Genomic DNA, 15,302 nt, shown 5'->3' on the forward strand with positions numbered 1-15,302 from the left:
TCCCAGTCAGAAACTGGCACTGTATACCAGTAGTAAAAATTGTGGGTGCACGTAACCCCAATATATTCTTTGAATTACCAGTCAGAAACTGGCACTATATGGCAGTAGCAAGAAATGAGGGTATTTGTAACCCCAATATATTCTTTGAATTCCCAGTCAGAAACTGGCACTGTATACCAGTAGTAAAAATTGTGGGTGCACGTAACCCCAATATATTCTTTGAATTACCAGTCAGAAACTGGCACTATATGGCAGTAGCAAGAAATGAGGGTATTTGTAACCCCAATATATTCTTTGAATTCCCAGTCAGAAACTGGCACTGTATACCAGTAGTAAAAATTGTGGGTGCACGTAACCCCAATATATTCTTTGAATTCCCAGTCAGACAATGGCACTATATACCAGTAGCAAGAAATGAGGGTATTTATAACCCCAATATATTCTTTGAATTCCCAGTCAGACAATGGCACTGTATACCAGTAGTAAAAATTGTGGGTGCACGTAACCCCAATATATTCTTTGAATTACCAGTCAGAAACTGGCACTATATGGCAGTAGCAAGAAATGAGGGTATTTGTAACCCCAATATATTCTTTGAATTCCCAGTCAGAAACTGGCACTGTATACCAGTAGTAAAAATTGTGGGTGCACGTAACCCCAATATATTCTTTGAATTCCCAGTCAGACAATGGCACTATATACCAGTAGTAAAAATTGTGGGTGCACGTAACCCCAATATATTCTTTGAATTCCCAGTCAGACAATGGCACTGTATACCAGTAGTAAAAATTGTGGGTGCACGTAACCCCAATATATTCTTTGAATTCCCAGTCAGAAACTGGCACTATATGGCAGTAGCAAGAAATTAGGGTATTTATAACCCCAATATATTCTTTGAATTCCCAGTCAGACAATGGCACTGTATACCAGTAGTAAAAATTGTGGGTGCACGTAACCCCAATATATTCTTTGAATTACCAGTCAGAAACTGGCACTATATGGCAGTAGCAAGAAATGAGGGTATTTGTAACCCCAATATATTCTTTGAATTCCCAGTCAGAAACTGGCACTGTATACCAGTAGTAAAAATTGTGGGTGCACGTAACCCCAATATATTCTTTGAATTACCAGTCAGAAACTGGCACTATATGGCAGTAGCAAGAAATGAGGGTATTTGTAACCCCAATATATTCTTTGAATTCCCAGTCAGAAACTGGCACTGTATACCAGTAGTAAAAATTGTGGGTGCACGTAACCCCAATATATTCTTTGAATTACCAGTCAGAAACTGGCACTATATGGCAGTAGCAAGAAATGAGGGTATTTGTAACCCCAATATATTCTTTGAATTCCCAGTCAGAAACTGGCACTGTATACCAGTAGTAAAAATTGTGGGTGCACGTAACCCCAATATATTCTTTGAATTCCCAGTCAGACAATGGCACTATATACCAGTAGCAAAAATTGTGGGTGTATATAGCCCCAATTCTATTGCTAGGGGACTTGCAGGGTATTTCTGAGGTGAAGGTGGGGGGGCACACCGTTGGAACGGTGATTTGGGGTGTATATATGGGGTATACGGGAATACACTGTCAGTGTGTTCCATTCAGGATCCTGGGAAAGCTGGGTTGCGGCGATTGAGCCCGTCAGTGCCACGTTACACTGACAAGCTTCTCCCTGGAATTGAAGTGATATGTAACCCCAATATATTCTTTGAATTCCCAGTGAGACAATGGCACTATATGGCAGTAGCAAAAATAGTGGGTGTATATAGCCCCAATTCTATTGCTAGGGGACTTGCAGGGTATTTCTGGGGTGAAGGTGGGGGGGCACACCGTTGGAACGGGTATCGGGGGTATATATCGGGTATACGGGAATACACTGACAGTGTATTCCATTCAGGATCCTGGGAAAGCTGGGTTGCGGCGATTGAGCCCGTCAGTGCCACGTTACACTGACAAGCTTCTCCCTGGAATTTAGCTCTTACAAGAGCTGTTGTGGTTGTCTTCTCCTTCCTATCCTAGCCTGTCCCTGCCTACCCAGAATCTAAGCCCTAGCTAGCTGGACGGAAACCTCCGTCCTCGGTGAATTGCAAGCTCAGAATGACGCGAACCTGGGCGGCGCTGTTCTTTTAAATTAGAGGTCACATGTTTTCGGCAGCCAATGGGTTTTGCCTACTTTTTTCAACGTCACCGGTGTCGTAGTTCCTGTCCCACCTACCCTGCGCTGTTATTGGAGCAAAAAAGGCGCCAGGGAAGGTGGGAGGGGAATCGAGTAATGGCGCACTTTACCACGCGGTGTTCGATTCGATTCGAACATGCCGAACAGCCTAATATCCGATCGAACATGAGTTCGATAGAACACTGTTCGCTCATCTCTAATGATGATCTCTGTACATGGCAGTACGGTGGCTTAGCGGATAAAAATGCAGCACTGGAGTCCTGGGTTCAAATTCTGCCTAGGGCAACATCTGCAAGGAGTTTGTATGTTCTCCCCTGTTTGCAGGGGTTTCCTCCCATGTTCCAAAGACATACTGATAGGGATAGAAAAAAAATCTCTGTGGAATGTTATTACTGTATAAACCAATAAAATAAGTATCGTATAAAGACTTTATAGGTATTTTTATTTAATTTAATTTGTTATTTGAACATACACACACACAATAAACTGATATTTCATGTTCTTAATATATAGAAGAGAAAGAGGAATGAACCTTTAAAACAGCAGATAAAAGGCTTCAATGTTATATAGTTACAACAAAATAGCCAGCCACTTTCAGACCAATATTGACAAACAAATGTACAGTAAAAAGATATACAATTTTCCAATATACTTTCTGTATCAATTCCTCACAGTTTTCTAGATCTCGGCTTGCTGTCATTCATTCTGTTACTTCTAGTGGATAAAACTCTGACCACGGTCATGTGACTTACGGTCCATGGTCATGTGATGAGCACACAGGTGCCGCTCGTTACAATCACAGCACAGTAATCAGACATCTGCCTGGTAATCAGCTGTGCACCTGTGTGCTCATCACATGACCATGGACCGTAAATCACATGACCATGGTCAGAGTTTTATCCTCTAGAAGTAACAGAATGATTGACAGCAAGCCGAGATCTAGAAAACCGTGAGGAATTGATACAGAAAGTATATTGGAAAATTGTATATCTTTTTATTGTACATTTGTTTGTCAATATTGGTCTGAGAGTGGCCAACCCCTTTAAATTATTGCAGATCTCATATCTACGTTTCTGAGGGTTAACCCCTTTCTTATGTAAACTACAGTTATTATCATGTTTGTAAAACAGACCATTCTTTTACATATACCAAGTAATAAATCTAAATAATAGTAATAAAGATATGTAGAGAAAAGCCACAGAATTATAAAAATTGAGTATGAACAACCCACTAGTTATAATAAATAAGTTAATACACTACATGTAAAAAAAAAAACAAAAAAAAAAAACCTCTAATTAAATGAATCAGTAAATGGATTAAGATAGAAAATAAAAAAAAACATTTATGTATGTATTAGAAGGGTTTTTTTAATGGTTTGGGTTGATTTTTCCACTTGATTTTCCTATATTTCAACATAACTAGTAAGTTCTCAGCTTTGTTTTAGCTTTTTGGATGGTAGGTATCATGGGACTGCTGGGAAACCATTATAAGACATTCTCACTATACACACCTGTTATAATCTATTATTAGGAGCTAAGCTATCACTTAGAGCCTTGTTAGTATTAATCTGGAGTATTAAGAGTTAAGTACAATATACAGACGCTTGTTTCCAGAAAACCCTATGTACAATCTAATAATCTAAATTCCACCTACATCAGCGAGACCGGGGAGGGCCTGTTTAACCATAGAGCAAACCGTGCACCTGTATATCGCCCTATTAATAGTGGAGGCCCCCTCAGTTGACCCAGATCAAGCCTGACAATGCAGCATTCTGGTGCAGTCCCACTGTTCTGGACATCCTAGGGACACAGATCAAGTTGAATACAACGGCTATCGGCAGCATGCTCCACCATTCAGGCATCAGCTGATGCTGTCTGTTGCAGTAAGTCAGAATCCTGGTGTATTTTTCTAATCTAACAAAAGTGGCCACTGTTTCTTTCACTCTGAACTATTGAGTCATTTTCTCACCACTAGAGGCAGATGTGTTTATCCTAGCATTTGCCCTTAACAAAGATGACCGATGTGTGCCAATTTGAAGCCATCTTGTTTCCTGTTTGGGCCTATTTATATCCATGAGGCAATTCAACCAATACTCAGAATGCTTCCACCAAACAAACACCATATTTTGCTAATTTGTGTTACCATCGGAGTATCCTTCCTAATTTTCCCAGAGACACTCCTATTCCTGCAGTCAATGACAGAATTAGATCTCTCCAACAGAATCTGGAGATGTTAAGGGATACATTGAAGTTTGCGCAGGAGCGATATAAGGAAACAGCAGATAAATCCCGCAGATCTTCTCCAACTTTCAAGGCAGGAGATAAGGTTTGGCTTTCTACAAAGAATTTCAAACTTCACGTACCTTCAGCAAAACTAGGTCAAAAATTCATTGGCCTTTCAAGGTTATTGAACAAGTAAATGCAGTAGCTTTTCATCTAAAAGTACCCAAAACAATGATGATACATCCTGTGTTCCATGTATCACTTCTGAAACTTGTTACTCCAAATCCATTTCCAGAACGTAACTTGCCTCCCCCTGATCCAGTTGAAGTGGATGTAGAAGAACATTACACTGTCGAGAAAATACTGGACTCTAGGATTTTCAAAAGTTTTCTACAATACCTATTAAAATGGCAGGGGTATGGCCCTGAGGACAATTCATGGGAGCCTGTAACCAACATCAATACTCCCTGACTGCTTAAAGAGAATTTTTTTTTTTAAAGGTCTGTCATTGTTATTAAAGGGTTAAAAGTTCACCCATATACTTTTAGCATTGTTTTGAGTTATTTATAGGTGTCTGTGGTATGTTCTGCATTTCTTTACATATGTAGCTTCCTACTATGTAATTTCCTGTGTACCTATCACACTACCACCCTGTCACTGCTCTCCCCTTCTCTCACTGTGTTACACCCCCCTCCCTGTCTCCCTAGCTAAACTACACTAAGCTATCCTGCCACTACTAAGCCACTAATTTTCAGACCCCCAAGTATAATAATCTGAGACCCAGGGGAGGTGAGGGAACATAATAAACAGTTTTACTTACCCCTCCGGCATCTAATGTTAATTCTAGCAGGCTTCAGGCCTGTATGGTAATGTTCCAGACGTCACGTGGTCTGGGATATTACCATACAGCCACAAAGTCTGTGCTAGCAGTAACAGGCTGTTACTACTAGCACAGGCTTCGAGCCTGTATGGTACTACTAGCGCAGGCTTTGGGCCTGTATGGTAATGTCCCAAACCACGTGACGTCTAGGATATTACCATACAGGCCCGAAGCCTGCTAGGATTAACTATGTTCCCTCACCTCCCTTGGGTCTCTGATTATTATACTCGGGGGTCTGCGTTGGGGCTGGGGGTAATAAAAGCTCTGTGCATGTCATAATAGGGAACTGATATTGGAGGATTGGCTCTATGTATCGAGCACCCCCAAAACAGACAGTTAAGTGAATACTTATATTCTTGCTTATTATCCAGCACTTGTGCACTTTGTTTCTTTCTTTCTTTTCTTTTGTTATAGTCGTATAATACTGTATATAGTAAATCTCACGGTTTCGTTCTAATGACTGATGTGTCTGAATTCTTCATTGTCATTATCCCTTGAACCCACCGTAAAACAAAGGATGTATAAAATCTTAGATCATAGGCAGACAATAGGCTTGATGCATAAATAAATAAAATAAGAGTAATTGGAATTCAGTATAAAAGGTCACATTAGGTGTTGAAAACAATATCACTGGTTGATATAATTGTGACAGGCCATTCTAGATGAGTTAATTATACAGCAGAAGAAAATGTATTTAGTTGAAAACTTAGAAAAATATATTCCTAGTTTTGGTATAGATTCTTATCCCCAACATGTATGCACAGATGCTGAAAGATTTAACATTACAAATAACTCATTAACTACATGGTGATACAGAGTTTTACCTGAGTTCATTAAAAGTTGAAATATCTCAATGTTTCTTTCTGGGCAGATGGTCAGTCTGTTCTATGACTGTATAGGCCTTTATATGTGGTGTCCTATAAGTATTGTTGACGGCTGCTAATAGCCCCATTATGGTTGGATGTTTGGATGTCTGGATGTTTGTTCCTCAATCACGCCTAAACGGCCAAACGGATTTACAAGACATTTTGCACATACATAACTTGAGTCCCAGATTGAAACATAGGCTACTTTGTATCCACGTACACCCCCAGACTTCGCGGTCGTTACTGACAATGTTCGTTTCTGCAACCCCTGAAGGACCTGAGATTAAGTCATCACAGGCCCTTCAGCCATTCCCCCGATTGGCTTGCGCTACTGTGTGGACAGAGCTATCAGCCAGGCTGCAAGCGGAAGAACATGGCATCTCTTGCGCAGGACACTGGATGCAGCATTGGATTACAGCCGCGCGACCGGTGTGTCAGCTATGGGTTTGTGGTGAGTACGACCATGTGCGTGAGGTTCTTCTGGGCCGGGGTTTGCCATAGGAAGTGGGACGGGGGGTGCAGGGGGTGCCACGAGTACAGTGGGACCGTGTGCAGGGGTGCCGCTGGGTCGGGGTTTGCCACAGGAACGGGGGCCGGAGGAGGGGGGCTTTGGTGCCACGGGAACGGGGGCCATGCTGGGGTTGTGTACATTAAGGAGCAGTCTTCCCACTCTCCTATCCATTACTATTAATAATGATTTTACATGTAAGTATGTAATTGGACCCTGAGGGGGCTCCAAAGGTCTTTAAGTCCTATAAAATATACAACTGGTGCAAGGTAGGTAGGGGTCCATTTGCAAGTTTTGCACTGGGGCTCAGGATCTTCAAGTTATATCTTTGAACATAATATGATCCAGGGACACTGGACTGCAAATACAAGGCATGATGCAGCTAAACAATCCCTGACACAGAAAGTGAAATCTAACAGTCAGGAAAGCTACTTGCTTTCTATGACTAACATCCCATCAGCAATAACAGAAGGAGACAGAAGTTGATCTAAAGGGATTCTACCACTAAATCGTTTTTTGTTTTTTTTGTGCGTTAGACATCAGAATAGCCTTTAGAAAGGCTATTCGTCTCTTTCCTTTAGACATGGTCTCCACTGCGCCGTTCCTTAGAAACACCGGTTTTAACCGGTATGCAAATGAGTTCTCTCATAGCACTAGGGGCGGGCCCCAGCACTCAAACAGCGATGGGGGCATTCCCACTGCTGCCAGAGACCTCTCTCCAGCGATGCCTCTATCTTCAACAACAACCGCGTCTTCTTCCGGCTGGGGTCACATTCCGCTCAGTACGCAGTACTCTCCTGTAGTTCTATGAAGAACTACATGAGCATACTGCACATGCACGCAAGAGCGGAGTGTGACCCCGGAAGAAGACGCGGTTGCTGTTGAAGATGAAGGTGTCGCTGGTGAGAGGTCTCTGGTAGCAGTGGGGACGCCAGGCAATTAAAAAGCCATATATGAACCTTAGACATTATGATCTTCGCTGTTCATTGATGGAAACTATCTATATGGTCATATACGGGCCATCATAGCACGTGATGCAGTTGCGGCTGTCAGGAGTCAACTTACTTGGCTCACTCAATCTTGCACTTGCCCTTCACTGTGACTGCAAATTGAGCGTAAATCGCTCCGCAACACAGTCCCCACACCTTAAATACATGATGCCTACACTTACTGTATACAGAATCAAGGACCAGACACACACTACTTCTCCCAACAGTCATACACAAATACACTTCAAAATGGGTAATGGATTCATAAAATAACACAAAGTAACCTTAAATGTAACAATTTAATACCCAAAGCATTTAGTGCTGTAAAAGAAAATATAACAACGGACATGAAAAGCAAACTGTTAGGACTGTGTGGCAGGTGCGGCAGGGGATCAGGGTCACAGCCTGTTCCGCTGTTACTGCTCAGTCCAGCATGCATGGGGTTAATATCCTTGCAGGGAATTAATGATAGGCGTGGTTGGTCTTCTGACTGACGGTGGTGCTAGCCTATGAGCATGTGGCATGGGCACCTGGGATTCATGTTTAAACCCGCCTTCCCTCAATTTAAGGAGGCAGGTCTGTTCACCCAGTGCCTTAGCCTAAAACCTGAATTATGCACATCTGTGCAGACATTAATTTGGCAGAGTGCTGCCTTAGTTAGGTAGGTAGTTAGTATCTCCACTTTATGTTAAAATTGTGAGAAATCTCCCCTTAGTTAAAGTTGTGGGGAAACTCCTACCTGTGGTGCAGCAACAGCAGGTGGCTGAAGTGGGTGCGGCCCAGGAGGTTACTGGGATCACTCAGTCATAGTTGTTGGTTTGACTAGCAGTGAAGTAACTGTTAAGACTTTAGAATTAGAGATGAGCGAGTACTATTCGAAACGGCATTTCAAATAGCATGCACCCATAACAATGAATGGAAGAGGCCAGCACACAGACTTTGCCGGCGGTCGCCCGCTTAACCCCCTGCGTGCCAGCTGCATCCATTCATTCCTATGGGTGTATGCTATTCAAAACGGGATTTTCAAATAGTACTCGCTCATCTCTATTTAGAATTCATTTAAGTGGCTGCTTTGTTCTACAGTGGCAGCTTCCCTGTGAGGTAACAGGGAGCACTCAGTTGGTGGTGTAGCCTGGCAGTGAAATTAACTGTCGAGCCTTGTTCACACCAGGGTGTCCTGCGGTTCAGAGTCCAGTTGGGCTCCGCAGGCTTTGTTTATTTTAGTTTTTTTCAAGCAAGCCTGCTGACCATAACTCAAACAGCCTTAAAATAATGGGAGAAAACAGAATAATACTTAATGTCGAGAAGCTTGGAAGATCTTTTGATGGAATTGGACACACCCAGATTTGTAAGTTGATGTCTTCAGGTTTGTGCTTAGACACACCACCCTGCCAGGTTGCCCTCCTCCGCTAACTCCCTGAGGTGGGAAATCAACAACTCATCTTTATCTGGGAAAGATGAATGTATTGAAGTTTACAAATTAATCTGTATTACTGGCAGGCCAAATGGCCACTGTTTAATAGGCTTATTTTTGAATGCCTTAAAATATGTGTATACAAATGAAAAATTATTATTTTTTAAGCTGATCTTTTTTGGCTTCCCGCGTCACTCTCAGGGCCAAAATTCGCCCATCTGCTCCCTGTATGAATGGGACCTAATGCCTCATTCCCATGTGAAATGATGGCTGCACTGTGTATTTTAGAATCTGCTATATCCCCATACATATATTTCACTGCTTATTATCAGTTCTAAATGTATAGTACTATATTGCATATTAATTATTCACATTATTTCTACACTGAAAAGTCATGAATTAGCTCTTATGAATTTCAGTAGAGCTAATCTGTATGCAAAGCCATGTGAAAATCCATCCTAATACCCAAATAACCTATAGACATTTACCTGCCAATTGGCTCTCATTTATTGTGGGTCCAATAGGACATGCACAATCTGCTGCCCTGATGCTTTTAAGTATTTCACTTATCAATGTTAAAACTTAGAATGGCTTAAGAAATCTGAGAATATTTCCAATTTTTTTATGACACTAGAGAACCAAAAAGTGAGCTGTACTGGTGGTAGGGCCACTTTTGTAGATTGACTCATCTAAAAAAAATATATATATATTAATAATTTTTGGAAATATGAACTCCACGGGTTACCAGCACTTACAGCTAGCAAATGGTAATGCTAAAGGTATAGTTTCATGTAGACCAAATAGTCTTCCATGAGGAAGGGGCAAGTCACCCTGAAACGCGTAGCAGAGATTTTTTTCCACCGAGTTCCTATTGTAACTTTTTTTTTATCTTTATGTGAATAAAAGTTATATTTTATACATACCTTCATATTCATGGATTTTTCCTGGTTGACCCTGGAAACCTTTTACTATTTGGTCTACATTGTTTATGCTGACAGGGGTCCGTACAGCTATCCTTGCATCCCGGTCCACGTTTAGTTTCTACTTTGGATATGGTGAGCTGAAGAGTATTTTTCTTTTTATAACATAGTGTCACGTAGGTTATTTACCCTATTTGTTACCCTATAAAATTATTGATTGTACCATTGTGGTGAGCAGCGCCGCACCTCCCATGAGGCGACCTGAAGCAACCACTTCAGGTGGCACTATGCCAGGGCCCCGGGGAGGGCGGCATTTTTGCTGACCTATGCCAAGCTGTCCTGGACTGGCTTAGGGTCACCATCACTAAGCGGTGGATTGGGGATGCCGCTGGAGAAGCGCTGCTCCAGTGGCCGCCCCTCACGCTCAGGCAGAGAGCAGGTCCTCTCCCTGCCTGCTCTCTGCCTGCTAAAAACGCTCGCTCCGCTGGGACCCGCCCCCTCTGTGCGGCCCCGCCCCCTCCTTGGGGGGGGCAGCTTTCTGACGTCCACCTCAGGTGGCAGAAACCCATGGTTCACCCCTGGTGGTGAGGGCTTCTGCTCTCTGTTTTTAATACCTAAATACTATAATTATACATTTCATATATTCACCTATCTATAATTTATGTACATAGAATATATATACACACACAGACACACCCATACATGTGTGTATATACAGTTTGTGTGTATGTATATATATATATGTACACACACACATACACAAAATATTTTTATACTAATTATAAAAGTTGCAAATAAAGCTTAATGTGCACATGGCTTTTATGTCCTAATGTTAAAAAATTAAGTCAATGAGAAAACCCCCTTATGCCTAATTTTAAGTTCTTCCCTAAGAATTTTCAATTAAACTTAATGGCAGGACAGGGAGAGCCTTCCTTGTGATATATAAGTAGATTAAATTGCTTACCTTTAGTGTTTATGTATCTATCATGGGACAAAGGGAAAACTGCAGACAGGTATACTGTATGTGTCGCAGAAAATATGCTTTTTCTAATGAAACAGTGTAATATATTGTTACAGTATCATACATAATCATACAATCAATTAAACAAATAAATAAGCAAATTGCAAATATTATTTTACCATTACAATATTATTATTACTAATTCTGTAATACTATTATATCATTAATTTGCTTAGAACAACTTTCAGTATATTCTGCTTAAATCTTTCATTATTTAGGATCAAGATATTTATTTGTATCAGGCTAAGTTCACATCTGCGGCAGAGTTTCCTTTGGAGACTCCGCCGTAGATACAGCCAAAAATTGGAGGACAGAAAATTACTGCATGGAAGACTTTTCTATCCATGGGTTTCAGTTTAAAAATGGCAGTAACCAATCGATACCCAGCGGACCCCAGTGTATTGTATTGGGTCCGCGGGTAACCACTGTTTTAGTGGTCCGGCTCTCTGTTGTTCAGGTCCCTCAATGACAGATACCACAGCGCAGGTGTAAATAGAGCCTTAGCTGTCATTGCCATCTATGGAGCCTGTACTGAGGTGTTTAGTATTCCTGAAGCTCTGTACTAATGGGGAATCAGTGCTAAATGTGCTGCAGTATGATGCCTGTTAACAATAAAATATATTGCATCTGATGGAGGATAGAATATTTTTTTTATGGAAGATAAAAATTCATATGAAGATACACTTTTTTCTACAGAATATAAACTAATTGATCATAAAAAATACATTAAATGTACAAAAATAATTAGGAAAGATGATTTCTGTATGATAGTACACTATTAAAAAAGTTCATCTAGATGATATATATTATATGAAGAAAATCAGTGTTGGACTGAGGTTCCTTGGGCCCACCAGTTAAGATGATTCTGAAGGCCCATTTTCCAACAAACTGTAGAAAATTGACCCCAGTAACATTCAAATGTAGGTGTCTTCTACTGGACCATTATTGTGTTAGAGTCTTGGACCACTGGAGGTTCTTTAATGTCCTGATGGTCCAGTCCAACACTGAATAAAAGTATTGGGGCACAACTCTTAATCATTGAATTCAGTTGTTTCATTCAGTACCATTGAATTCAAGCATGGTACTGCAATAAGATATCCTGCTGCAACAAATTATGTATAATCAAATTTTATTGAGGGATTTTGAATACAGGAAAAGGGGTAAACAAAAAGAAATAGTAAATGAGGATCGCAGACCTCCCAAGGATATGAGCCAGTCGGGGGGGCCCCCGATTGGCTAGGCACAGCATACTACAAAGCCTCCTGCATCGAACAAAGCACTCATAGGGCAAGAGACTTAGGAGCAAGACAAAACATGAGGGGACTGAGGGAAAAAGGGAACCAAGACAAACACGGAGGGGGTTCAACAACATTACAAACAGAAAGGCAAGGACAGGGAGAACAGGAGGGAAAATGGAAGGGGATAAAGGGAACAGAGTGGGCGAGATCACAAAAAAAAGGAGGAGAACTCAGCAGACTCTTGAAACACGACCCAAGGCGCCAGAGACTGTCAAACCTGGAGGGGTTCGGAGAATCCTCCACAACCAGAGCCTCCATTCTCTGAATAAGGAGAATTTCCTGTAAGAATTCGAGCATGGATGGGGGAGCAGTACTGCGCCAATGCCTAAGAATGACAGCCCTGGCGGCCGTGAGGAAATGCAGCAAGAGGTCCTTTTTGATCTCAAATCTTACTGGGAAGGACTGAGAGAAGGGCCACCTGAGGTGAGATGGCAATAGGGCGATCACACACTTTAGAATACAGGGAGAGAACCGCATCCCAGAAGGGTCTAAGGACGTCACACTCCCACCATATGTGGAGCATAGTGCCCCTGTCAGTACCACAGCGCCAACACCGATCAGAGACTGCTGGGAAAATCCTGTGGAGAAGGTCTGGACACCTGTACCAACGAGTCAGAATTTTTAAGCTTCTCTTCTGCGCACTGCAGGGCAAGGCCATTTTATGAGTTAGTGCGAAGGACTTACTCCAATCAGCAGGTGACAAACTAGAGGGGAGGTCATAGTTCCAGGACCCATAATAAGGGGGGAGCTCAGGAGTGGCACCATCAAGGAGAGGGTCATATAAGACAGAAAGAGCACGTGGGGTAGAGTTCGCGCACGAGAGGATGGACTCCAGGGTGGACAGGGGCGAGGAGACAACTGCTGCAACAAATTAGTTTGTGAATTTCCTTCCCTCCTAGATACAATATTCCACGATCAACTGTGTGTAGTATTATTGAAATGTGAAATTGTTTAGGAACCACAGTGTAAGGTTACAGAGTAGGTTGAAGAGTAACCCAGTGTAGAGAGGAGAATTCATAAAGACATGGTTGGGTGAATTTGTGGTCAGACCTCAACCCAATTGAACACCTTTGGAACAAACCAAAATGGAGATTGTGAGCCAGGAATATCAGCGTTTGATCTACTAGCACATTTCTAAATCTTGTAGAAAGCCTCCTCAGAAGAGTGAACGAAAGAATGAAAGCTGCATGTTGTGACCAATTCTATATTAATGTCTATGGATTTAGAATGCAATATACTATACACTGATGTACATTCAATATGTAGATGGCCAAATACTCTTATTCAATTTGTAAACAAGTACATTTCATAAAACTGATGACTATAGGCTGCATTTGTTGGCTCACATCTTCCATATACAGTACATACATGTATGCAATAAAAATACCTATAAATAGTATCTGACTATACATATTTATATACATAAAAATAGGTTATGTGCTTTAGATAAAGCTAAAATGCCTCGGCAATAAACTGATGGGACCTGGACAATGAGTTTAACTTATTGGAGAAGCTAGAGGAAAGTATTTACATCTCCTTTAGCTGAGGAAATCAATGGACTATGTGTAACACACGGATTGTCGGATCCACCATAGAGAGGGATGTTCTTTGTACGCTACTCCACTCTGACTAATAGAAAATGTAGGATTTGCTCTAATAATTCAATATTTCATAATACATTATTTGAAAACAGGTTTTCTAAACTAGATAACCCCTCTAAGGAACAAGTAAAAGCCATTACATATGACTTGCTAACAGGCTTTCTATTCTTGTTTCTAAAAGGCTCTTAAATCAGAAACATATTTAAGATGTCCATGTAGAAATTAAAGGGGTGGTACAAAATTAGGGAAACTTGGCTGCAACCTTTCAGAAACTGGTCTTGGCTGTGTCTGGCATTTCATCTCACTTAACCCCTTAAGGACACAGCCCAAAAGTATGTTAAGGACCAGGCCTGTTTTTTCAAAATTGACATGTGTCACTTTAAATGGCAATAACTTTGAGACGCTTTAACTTACACAAGTGATTTTGAGAATGTTTTCTCGTAACACATTATACTTCATGTTAGTGGTAAACACTAATCAATATTTTTGTATTTACTTATTAAAAAAATAGGAAATTTGATGGAAATTTGGAAAAAATTGCAATTTTCAAAATGTGATATTCTCTGCTTTTCAGGCAGATAGTCATACCACCCAAATACATTAATAAATATTATCTCCCATATCTCTGCTTTATATCGGCATCATCTTTTGATTGTATTTTAATTTATTTTGAACGTTACAAGGCTTACAAGTGTAACAGCGATTTTCCAGATTTACAAGAAATGTAACTGTTTGTTTTGTTTGTTTTACACACTTTATTATTTATTTTTTTTTTAAAAAAACTTTTTTACATTTGTGCTGTAAGCACACTAGAACCTGCGATCAGAGAGGATCACTGGTTCTATACTAACTATAGACTTGCAATACACGTGTATTGCAGTCTATAGAGGAAGCTAGCTATGCAGATGCATAGACTAGCTTCCACTCGTCCTGGCATCCAAGGGGTTAACCCTCCCCCCATCGGAGCTCACTCCGATGGGGAGAGGGATTAAGGAGCAGCGTGTAGCTGTAAATTACAGCTCACACAGACTCCTGATGCTGCCGGCAACATGCTTTATGGCGGCCAAACCCCTAGGGTGCCATGATCACTATGGATCATGGCACCTTAAGGGTTAAACAGCGGGGGGTCGGTGCAATCACCGTCCCTGCTGCTACAGGGGAAGCCTGGCTGTCAGATACAGCCGGCCTCCCGTGGAGATCGCACGGGCTCTGCTTCTGAGCCCGTGCAATCTCAATCACGTACAGGTACGTGGGAATGCGGGAACTAACCACATTCCCTGACGTACAGGTACGTGAGTTAGCGTTAAGGGGTTAAATGGGGTTGTACTATCATGCCAGACAAACCAAAAGAAAAATAAATACATTTGATAGATGAATAAATTGTATTAGATTGATAAATATT

The sequence above is a fragment of the Leptodactylus fuscus genome, chromosome 7, assembly GCF_031893055.1.
Source record: "Leptodactylus fuscus isolate aLepFus1 chromosome 7, aLepFus1.hap2, whole genome shotgun sequence".
In the NCBI taxonomy this organism is placed as follows: domain Eukaryota; kingdom Metazoa; phylum Chordata; class Amphibia; order Anura; family Leptodactylidae; genus Leptodactylus; species Leptodactylus fuscus.